This window comes from Triturus cristatus, chromosome 1_1 (assembly GCF_964204655.1).
Source record: "Triturus cristatus chromosome 1_1, aTriCri1.1, whole genome shotgun sequence".
Classification (NCBI taxonomy): domain Eukaryota; kingdom Metazoa; phylum Chordata; class Amphibia; order Caudata; family Salamandridae; genus Triturus; species Triturus cristatus.
The window spans coordinates 8,702,991-8,713,162 of record NC_140579.1 but is presented as its reverse complement, the minus strand read 5'-3'; the positions used below and the strand labels follow the sequence as shown (position 1 = coordinate 8,713,162).

The window sequence follows — 10,172 nt, the reverse complement described above, 5'->3', positions numbered from 1 at the left end:
CTTTAGCTGTAAACATTATAAGCTAAATTGTGAGTGTCGCGATTGCTTAAAAGTGAAGAAATAGAAAACAAATCTATTTCTTTACATTTTAAGCAATTGCGGCACCCGTGCTTTAGCTTACAATGTTTACAGCTAAAGCACGAGTGCCACAAAGGTCACACATTTGTGAGAGTATGAGGCATTGGCATTGTAAATAAATAAGGTATTGTCATCTACAATGCTAATACCTCTAAATCTCGCAATTGCGAGACCTATTGAATTGCAAATGCTTATTGTTTGAGCAGTGACCTGTTATCAGGGCTGCTTTTGATTTCCAACGTGGCCCTGTTTCACAGATTTCAGCCTGAAGGCCTACATTTCCCAGAATACTTAGTGCAGTTGACTTAAACATCAGGGTTGGAATCCACCTTCGTGACATGCTGCCAGTTGACACATCTGGACGTGGATACGTGTGTACTTACTACACACACATTTGGAACTATGAAAGAAAAGTAAAGCAAACGGTGCTCTGCCACACCTACTGTGTACTCAGCACTGCTGGCATGCAGGAGATCAGCTGTCCTCCGAGTCCCCAATCAAGCCCCTCCCCGCTGCCACACCCCATGAGTGCCCCCACTTTCTTGCAAGCTGGGTAGTGTAAGGCAGCGCCTGCTCGGCTCAACTTTCACGTACCTTGTATCCACTGCAGTTCATGTGGAAACCGCACGAATGCTCCAACCTTAAAGGTCCTTTAAGTGGCGTTGGTGGCAGCGAGTGTGAGCAAAAACGAGAAAGCGATAGCTCGTCCAGGGACTGACTAAGTTTTGAGTTTGCCACCTGTCATGCTTGTTGAGGAACAGTCCCAACCGTTTGGAAACATGTTCCTCATTCGTTTCAGTTTATATTTCCCCTCTCACCACATTGGCTTGTAAATGTTCTTCGTGAGATTAACGTTTTCCCAAAAATATCTCTAATTATATGACAGTTTCAGCTCGTGTTGCAGTGAAACTGTGAAATTTTCATAGAATCCAACACTTTTACTATATTTACCAGTGTAAATAGTTATAGGTCATTTTTTGTGGTCCTTATGGTAACAAATTTACGACAAAGGATTCCATATGTAGGTTACATTATTTCATGCTTCACAACTTTATTTGCAAACCACATAACTATAAAACAATATCACTTATAACACCAATACCTCCAACTTTCAGAAATGCGAGACCGATTGCATTGCAAATGCTTGTTATAGCTTTGGGGGCCTGGAATTTTCACACGTTTAAGAGAGTGATGATTAGTAGTGTGTTGGTGCTGTCTTTGCCAGCTCTGGCAGAGGCAAAGGGTGGTGCTAGCTGCAGTGGTCTCTCGACGAGGGCCCCACCACTTATTTCTTCACGAATTAAGCACTGACAGAAAGTGTTGTATCAAAAAGAGCACATTACCATAGCCATGTAGCGTTTAAAAGCCACCAGGCGTTAAACCCGCTTAATAGTGCAGACGACTTGTCCCGGTTTCTTCTCCTCATTACAGTGCGCAGCTCGGTGCCATGTGGTGCATGCTTAGCACTTCCCTCTGTGCACACACGTCAGCCCCAAACTGGAAGCTGTCAGTGTCAGGATGCGGGAACCAGCAGTTAAATCTCTGAGCAGCTTCTGATAACAAGAGGCAGGGGTGGGAGGCTGCTGGCTGGAAGGGTGCATCTTCAGACCGATGAACAACTTTAGCCTAGGCCCAGCGCGGACTGCAGAGCCATAACATGGCCGACTCTGCCCCAGCCCTACAGGCCTTTAACCCATCTTCAGATAAGAAACAGCACACGGCTAAAGAAGTTCAACTGTATCATGGTGGACTTCTGTGGTAGCCTGCCTGACTCTGCCCCAGCCCTACAGGCCTTTAACCCATCTTCAGATCAGAAACAGCACACGGCTAAAGAATTTCAACTGTATCATTGTGGACTTCTGTGGTAGCCTGCATGACTCTGCCCCAGCCCTACAGGCCTTTAACCCATCTTCAGATCAGAAACAGCACACGGCTAAAGAAGTTCAACTGTATCATGGTGGACTTCTGTGGTAGCCTGCCTGACTCTGCCCCCGCCCTACAGGCCTTTAACCCATCTTCAGATCAGAAACAGCACACGGCTAAAGAAGTTCAACTGTATCATGGTGGACTTCTGTGGTAGCCTGCCTGACTCTGCCCCAGCCCTACAGGCCTTTAACCCATCTTCAGATCAGAAACCGCACACGGCTAAAGAAGTTCAACTAGAAGGACTAGCTGTAGGTGCACAATCACGTAGTAGGAGTGGAACACTCTCTAAAGATGTAAGGTCGTCGATACCACTAGAACTTCCTCCACTAGAGGGGAGGGCATGGAGCATAAGATCTGTTGGAGCCCTATTTTTCAGACATTCAACCAAGCGACGGCGCTCGACCCTACGCTCTTCTAGTATTGATTCCCTATCACGGTCGGTGGGAACCCTTGTAAAATAACAGTCCAGGGTACCATTTAACGACCCCCCCGGCTTTTCTAGAATGGCATTATTCAGACCCTGGGCCATAGCAATAATGCTAACAAAAAGTATAAATGTAGGGGAATTAAAATTAAGGGGATAAGTCCTGCCCGGCCTCACTCGGCCTCGGAGGGCCTAAGAGGGCCCGCCCTTTGCCCGGGCTTCGCCCCGGACTACGCCCTGCACGCGTCCCGCATACGCGAGACCACGTGTGGGCTAAATAGGCGGAGGGAGGAGTCGGGAAGAGGAACCAGGTGCAGCAGGTTAGTATTGGGCAAGGCACCCTGGTCCTCGCAGTCCCGAATGTAAAAAGGTTCACAATAAAACACCGCCTCCTCTAAAATCAGGGTATCGTCCTCAGAAGCTGCCGATCCGCTCCTCAGTGACAGCCCAGCCGGTAGAAAGCAAAGTCCAGAGCCTACGAGCGGCAGCCGCGAAGCGGGGGCCGCGAGGCGTAAAGTAGTTGGCGGGGGAGGAGTCGGGAAGAGGAACCAGGTGCAGCAGGTTAGTATTGGGCAAGGCACCCTGGTCCTCGCAGTCCCGAATGTAAAAAGGTTCACAATAAAACACCGCCTCCTCTAAAATCAGGGTATCGTCTTCAGAAGCTGCCGATCCGCTCCTCAGTGACAGCCCAGCCGGTAGAAAGCAAATTCCAGAGCCTACGAGCGGCACCCTCTCGGCACCCTACTGCATGAAAGTCATTATGGCTGCACCTTTGTGCATTTTATTGCCTTTTTTCCATTTGGCCATGCTGAACACGGTCTCGCTGAAGCTACACAGCACTGTCAAAGAGCATTGACAAAGTCAATAGGCCCCAAAGGTGAATCCTAATAGCTTTGACAATGCTTGTTTTTTCAATGAGGGCCATCAACCGGTAAGTCTTTCGACCTTCACATGTCAATCATGTGCTGTAAATGAAGACCCACCTGTGGCTGTGCAGCCCATCCTCATAGCACCAGACGGGCCTCGCAGTCCTGGAAAAGGGGGCCAGATGTACAAACTTTTCTAGCTGTCGCAAACGGAGAATTGGGCTGTTCGTGACCCCTAAAACAGCTGCCAGCATGTGCCAACCCAGTTTGGTTAGCTGGTAACCTGTTACCGACTCGCAAAATGGGGATTTCAAGTCCGTATTAGGAAGGGACATGCCAAGTGCATCCTTTCCTGATGGCGAGTCGCAGGGGCATGTATGAATGTTTTGCGCCCGCATTACGGTCGCAAAACATTCATATTTTACCGACTCCGTGAAGGAGGTGGTAACCCATTCACAAATGCAAAGGGGTCCCCAAGGGACCTCTTTACCCCAAAGGGACCCCTTCCCTTTTGTGAATGTGGGCGCAAACATTTTTTAAGAGCAGGCAGTGGCCCCATGAACCACTGCCTACTCTTAAAAATAATGAGATAGCTTTTCATTTTTACTTTTGAAATGCATCCATTTTCCTTTAAGGCAAATAGACTGCATTTCAATAAAAAGATTGCATCATTTAAAAAGCAATCGCAGACATGGTGGTCTGCTGATCCCAGCAGGCCACCATCCCTGTGATTACAGACCATTCCCAATGGGTCGCAAATTGTGAAATACCTCATGAATATTGATGAGGTGGGTCATTTGCGACCCCATTGGAAATCGTTAAATGTGCCCGAGACACATTTGTACATCGCATTTTGCAAGTCCCTAATTGCAAGTCGCAAAAATTGCTATTAGAGACTCGCAAATTAAAATGGTCGGACACGTGGCCCTAAATGTGAAAAGGCTCCTGAACAGGATGCTGCCTCTGTCGTTGTGGTACAAATTAGGAACAAGCTCCCAACGCTGCACGGGCAAAATGCAAACCCCAACAAGTCAACAAGCCAACAAGTCTGAGTTATAACCGAGAATGCAAGAAAAAGCTTTTGCCAATGCTCGTTTGTTTTGGTGAGTCCTCCCCAAGGAAGGCTGTGGCTGTTTAAAGTGCGCTCCAGTGAAGAGAAAAGAAACGTTATATTTGCAACCAAGATTTTGGCTTTGCTGAGGGTCTCATCTTCCCTCATCTGTGAGGGTCTCTTCTCCCCTCATCTGTGGGGGTCTCCCCCCTCTCACTCCTGTCCTGTCTCCGCCAGGATCCGCAGCGCCCCCGCATTCCTCCCTCCATCCCTGAGTCCCGGATAGAAGTAGGGCCGCAGGGTGGGCGGGAAGGAGCCCCCGGAGAAGGTGTGCAGCAAAGACCGGTCATCCACATTGTACACCGAGAGCCTGCCCGCCTCATAGTCCAGGAAGAGACCCACAGCCCTGGGGGGCACACGGGGGGTCAGGACGGTGGAGGGTCCAGCGAGAGCTCTGTATTCACCATCTCTGAGCCGCACTGTCCAGAATCCATTCTTAGGTGATAGATAGATCTCCCCCTTCCTGCTCGCAGCCTCGTCACACACCCCCAGGGTCCAGTCCGTCTTGTCCCCCACCTCCACCTCCCAGTAATGCCTCCCGGAGCTCAGCCTCTCCCTCCCCAGGACAATGATGCCAGGATTGAATCCCTGGTCTGTCTCCCATCCTCACGCTCCTTCCGTCCTCGGACAGGACGAGCCTCCGATGAGCGGTGTCTGGATCCAGGGTCACCGCAGCTGCAGGGGAGAGAAGCAGAGGTCAGAGGTCACCACCAATCACAGCAGAGTGCAGCACTTGACATTTCAACCTCGTACAACAAACATCTGAAATAATAAACAAACACTGGCAAAGCTAACAATCCAGACTGTTTGTCCTTCTGTCTCATACACGTGAGATATCAGGGCGCGTTGTTAACCCTGTGCCAGACACGGAAGGTACCTGTGCGGCCTCCTCTCTCCTCCTCCCCCTGTCTCTGACCCTCACCAGAGCCTCACCTCTCTCGCCCCCCTGTCTCTGACCCTCACCAGAGCCTCACCTCTCCCCTCGCCCTCCCCTGTCTCTGACCATCACCAGAGCCTCACCTCTCTCCTCGCCCCCCCCTCTGACCCTCACCAGAGCCTCACCTCGCCCCCACTATCTCTTACACTCACCAGAGCCCCACCTCTCTCCTCGCCCTCCCCTCTCTGACCCTCACCAGAGCCTCACCTCGCCCCCACTATCTCTTACACTCAGCAGAGCCCCACCTCTCCCCTCGCCCTCCCCTGTCTCTGACCCTCACCAGAGCCCCACCTCTCCCCTCGCACGCCCTCTCTGACCCTCACCAGAGCCCCACCTCTCCCCTCGCCCCCACTGTCTCTGACCTTCACCAGAGCCTCACCTCTCTCCTCGCCCCCCCTCTGACCCTCACCAGAGCCTCACCTCGCCCCCACTATCTCTTACACTCACCAGAGCCCCACCTCTCTCCTCGCCCTCCCCTGTCTCTGACCCTCACCAGAGCCTCACCTCGCCCCCACTATCTCTTACACTCACCAGAGCCCCACCTCTCTCCTCGCCCCCCCTTCTCTGACCCTCACCAGAGCCTCACCTCGCCCCCACTATCTCTTACACTCACCAGAGCCCCACCTCTCCCCTCGCCCTCCCCTGTCTCTGACCCTCACCAGAGCCCCACCTCTCCCCTCGCCCTCCCCTGTCTCTGACCCTCACCAGAGCCCCACCTCTCCCCTCGCCCTCCCCTGTCTCTGAACCTCACCAGAGCCTCACCTCTCTCCTCGCACGCCCTCTCTGACCCTCACCAGAGCCTCACCTCTCTCCTCGCACGCCCTCTCTGACCCTCTCCAGAGCCTCACCTCTCTCCTCGCCCCCACTGTCTCTGACCCTCACCAGAGCCTCACCTCTCTCCTCGCCCCCCTTCTCTGACCCTCACCAGAGCCTCACCTCTCTCCTCGCCCCCCCTCTCTGACCCTCACCAGAGCCTCACCTCTCTCCTCGCACGCCCTCTCTGACCCTCACCAGAGCCTCACCTCTCTCCTCGCACGCCCTCTCTGACCCTCACCAGAGCCTCACCTCTCTCCTCGCCCCCACTGTCTCTGACCCTCACCAGAGCCTCACCTCTCTCCTCGCCCCCCCTCTCTGACCCTCACCAGAGCCTCACCTCTCTCCTCGCCCCCCCTCTCTGACCCTCACCAGAGCCTCACCTCTCTCCTCGCCCCCACTGTCTCTGAGCCTCACCAGAGCCCCACCTCTCTACTCGCCCCCCCTCTCTGACCCTCACCAGAGCCCCACCTCTCTCCTCACCCCCACTGTCTCTGAGGCTCACCTCGCTCCCCCCTTTCTTGGACCCCTCCCTGTGCCCCCGCAGGACATCACTCCTCTCCTCGCCCCCCTGTCTGTCTCTGACCCTTGGCCTCACCTTCCTCCTCCCTTTTACCCTTGTGTTTTCACTCACTCTATCCTTGATGACTGAGTGTCTTATTCATGGGACTGCAGCTCTGTGATGGTGTCTCTTGCCTGCTCAGTTCTTTCTTCCCGATGGACGTCTCCTGTCTCCCTCCCTCCTCCCTTCTTCTGTTTCCTCGGGTTTATCCCCGTCTCATGTTTGACTCCCTCCGCTGTCGCGCTCCTCTGCTTCTCCCCCGCACTTTCTCGTGCTTTTCTTCACTCTCCTGTGGTTTTCTTCACTCTCCTGTGCTTTTCTTCACTCTCTCCCCGTTTCCTCACACTCGTCCCTTCTTTTCCATCTGACTTTTTTCTCTGCACGTGTTTTGCTCACCACTTACCTTCCTTCACTCTCTCCTTGTGTTTCATTTCTTTTTGTTTCTTTCTTGTTTCCTTTCTCTTATTTACTCCGTACTTTCTTTCCCTTCACTCGGTTTCCCTCCTTCTGTTTCTCACTCTGGCTCCTCCCGTCTCTCTCCCGCCTCCTGTCTGCAGCTCTCTCCCTTCCTCAGACCCCCCTCTCCTTAGGAGAAGACCCCGCTCTGTCTGCGGCTCGACAACTCCTGTCATGGCGGGAAAATCACCTCTCGGATTATAAAGTGACCCAGGGGTGAAAGTGAATAAAAGAAAGAGCGCGGAAGAGCGACGAGGAAGATGGACGGGGGGAGGAAGAGGAGTGCGGGGAGAAGAGAGGGAAGAGTGAGGAAGGAAGAGTGAACACGAGGCATGAGGGAGGGAGGGAGGGATGAGGACAGCGGGGAGAAGAGCGGGAGAGAGATAACAAGAGGGGGGGCGAGAATAAACAAGAGGAGAAGGACGACGAGAGATGGGAAGAGAATAAAGAGTTGAGAACCGAGGAGAGAAGAAAGAGTGAAACCCCGAGATGAGGGGAGGAAACGAAGCGATGGGGCCGGATGTACGAAAGCCTTTAGCGTTTCTTAAGGGACCAGGAATCGCTCTTTCCGGCCGTTGAGAAATGCTAAATTGCATATTTTATATAGCGCGAACTCGACCCGAAGGTATTGGAGCGCTTTACATAGCACCGTATTTACATACATATTTAGGCACGGGGAGATTAAGTGATTTGCCCAAAATCACAGGATGTGGACGCGACCTCGAGGCTCGAACCCTGGTTTCCTGCACCATAGTACCCCCAGGGGCACCCCGCTGTCCCCCCTCCCCCATAAGTAGGTTACCCAAATGACACACACAAGACAGTTGGTGTTGGGTAACAATGCTGCAGGTTTATTACATAATTCCAGTATATGTAATGGGTGGGTTATTTTACGGGCGATCCAAGGGCAGGCAACCAACTGGGTCGCCTGCCCGCCTGATGAGCCGGGCAGCGCGGGAGCGATGCCCGCCGTTGCTGCCCTCCAGGTGATTCTTTCTACGATCACGTGCCGTTGGTAATTCTACTCACGCCCCCCCTCTCGGGGCGGAGCGTCGCATAGCAAGCCCCCGGTTGTTCAGGCCCACAACCGCCCGCAGGACTAGCGGGGCGCCGACACGGCTTCCGGGACCTCGCTTGAGGCTCCTCGGTTTTGGCTCAGGCACCCCCTATGGTGCCGCGCAGAGGTACCCTTTGTACCGGCCTGCTTCCAGATCGCCCTGTAACTCCGCCTGCAACGAAAAAAGAAAACATTACAACGCTCAGAAACCCCCCCCCCCACCCAACGCCTACGCCGGGTAAGCGGTAGGGAGGGAAATGGCGAAGCGGGCGACAAAGAGGTCGCCAGGAAGGTGGGGGAAGGCTCAGTAGCCTCCCCCTCACACCAGGGCCAGGAAGTGACACACATTATGCGTCACTTCCGGCCAGCCCGAGGAGGGGAGCTCTGGTCTGCGTCCCCGCCCCGCCCAGTGGGAGTGGGTGGGGAGGGGTGACCGGGGCCACTTAGGCGCCGACCGCCGATTGGCCCCCAGCGGGGGCCGCGGTCAGCGGCATAGTACCCCCAGGGGCACCCCGCTGTCCCCCCTCCCCCATAAGTAGGTTACCCAAATGACACACACAAGACAGTTGGTGTTGGGTAACAATGCTGCAGGTTTATTACATAATTCCAGTATATGTAATGGGTGGGTTATCTTACGGGCGATCCAAGGGCAGGCAACCAACTGGGTCGCCTGCCCGCCTGATGAGCCGGGCAGCGCGGGAGCGATGCCCGCCGTTGCTGCCCTCCAGGTGATTCTTTCTACGATCACGTGCCGTTGGTAATTCTACTCACGCCCCCCCTCTCGGGGCGGAGCGTCGCATAGCAAGCCCCCGGTTGTTCAGGCCCACAACCGCCCGCAGGACTAGCGGGGCGCCGACACGGCTTCCGGGACCTCGCTTGAGGCTCCTCGGTTTTGGCTCAGGCACCCCCTATGGTGCCGCGCAGAGGTACCCTTTGTACCGGCCTGCTTCCAGAACGCCCTGTAACTCCGCCACAGCCCTGGAGGCGGCTTACCGTCGCAGCCTGGGCCCCCCACCAACCCGCTATAGTCTTACCTGCAACCTTTCCTATCTAGGGCTTCCTGCGCTAGCTGGAAGGGAACCATCCAAGCAGAAAGAAGGGTTTGCAATTCTGCCACCTCATAGGCAGTGTGACAGCGCTAGAGGGACTCAAACCCTGTGGGATCCCTTACGTCCACAGGCCCAAGACTTACCAGTGAGCAACAGCTCCTGGTGTTGTAGATGGCCCCATCTATGCCCCCAAGGCCCCAGTCGCTATCCTAACCGGATAGGGTCTGCTGCAAGAGAGGACCCGATGGGCCTGGGGAGATGCGCCAAGAACTATTCGCGCCCCATGCGGGCTGGTTACCCTCTTCACAATTCTGGGCCTGCCCTCTTTGGCTATGACGGCGAGAAGGGTTTTACTTAACCTTTGACCAGTCCCCTCTGATTGCTCAACCTGGAGCACAGGAGTGCTCCTGGCTGCCAGCGTGTGACCATGGGCAAGGGGCGACTCTTGCCCTTGCCCACCATCCCTTATTCCTTATGGGAATTATGCCCCTACAGATCCCTCAGTGATGAAACCCCCTAGGTCTACCAGCTACGGGAATCTGTCTGGCTTTAAGCATTGCACGCTGTCGGTAAAGTTCAAGCCTAGAGGATTGAGTTAGTCCTACTACGCCCCTCCCATCATGCTCCTCAGTAGGAGGGTGGCGGGGGGGTGCCCCCCGCCAACCCAGAGCATCCCCAGCGGTGCCAAATTCCTGCTCCATTGAAGTGGGGATTTAGTGCACCCTGGGCGTGACAGTACGCGACCTATGAATCCGGTGGGGGGTACCCGCAACCGCAATGGTCCTCTAGACATCCAGAAAAGGCCCTATTTTACCTGGGCCTATCCCCAAATGATGGTGGTTTCACCCATCTGTAAGGCCAGAGGCCCGCCTACGGAGCCTATTTACTTGTTT

The 10,172-nt window shown here is 54.3% G+C and overlaps 1 long non-coding RNA gene across 1 annotated transcript in view; it reads right to left on the bottom strand.

Annotated features, from left to right (window-relative positions):
• Positions 1-1,098: 1,098 nt before the first annotated feature.
• The window catches only part of LOC146869099 (uncharacterized), a 220,748-nt gene continuing 211,674 nt past the window's right edge, over positions 1,099-10,172 (bottom strand). The window contains exon 3 of the long non-coding RNA XR_014961168.1: positions 1,099-5,080. This is a non-coding gene — a long non-coding RNA (uncharacterized LOC146869099). The remainder of the gene's footprint in view (positions 5,081-10,172) is intronic.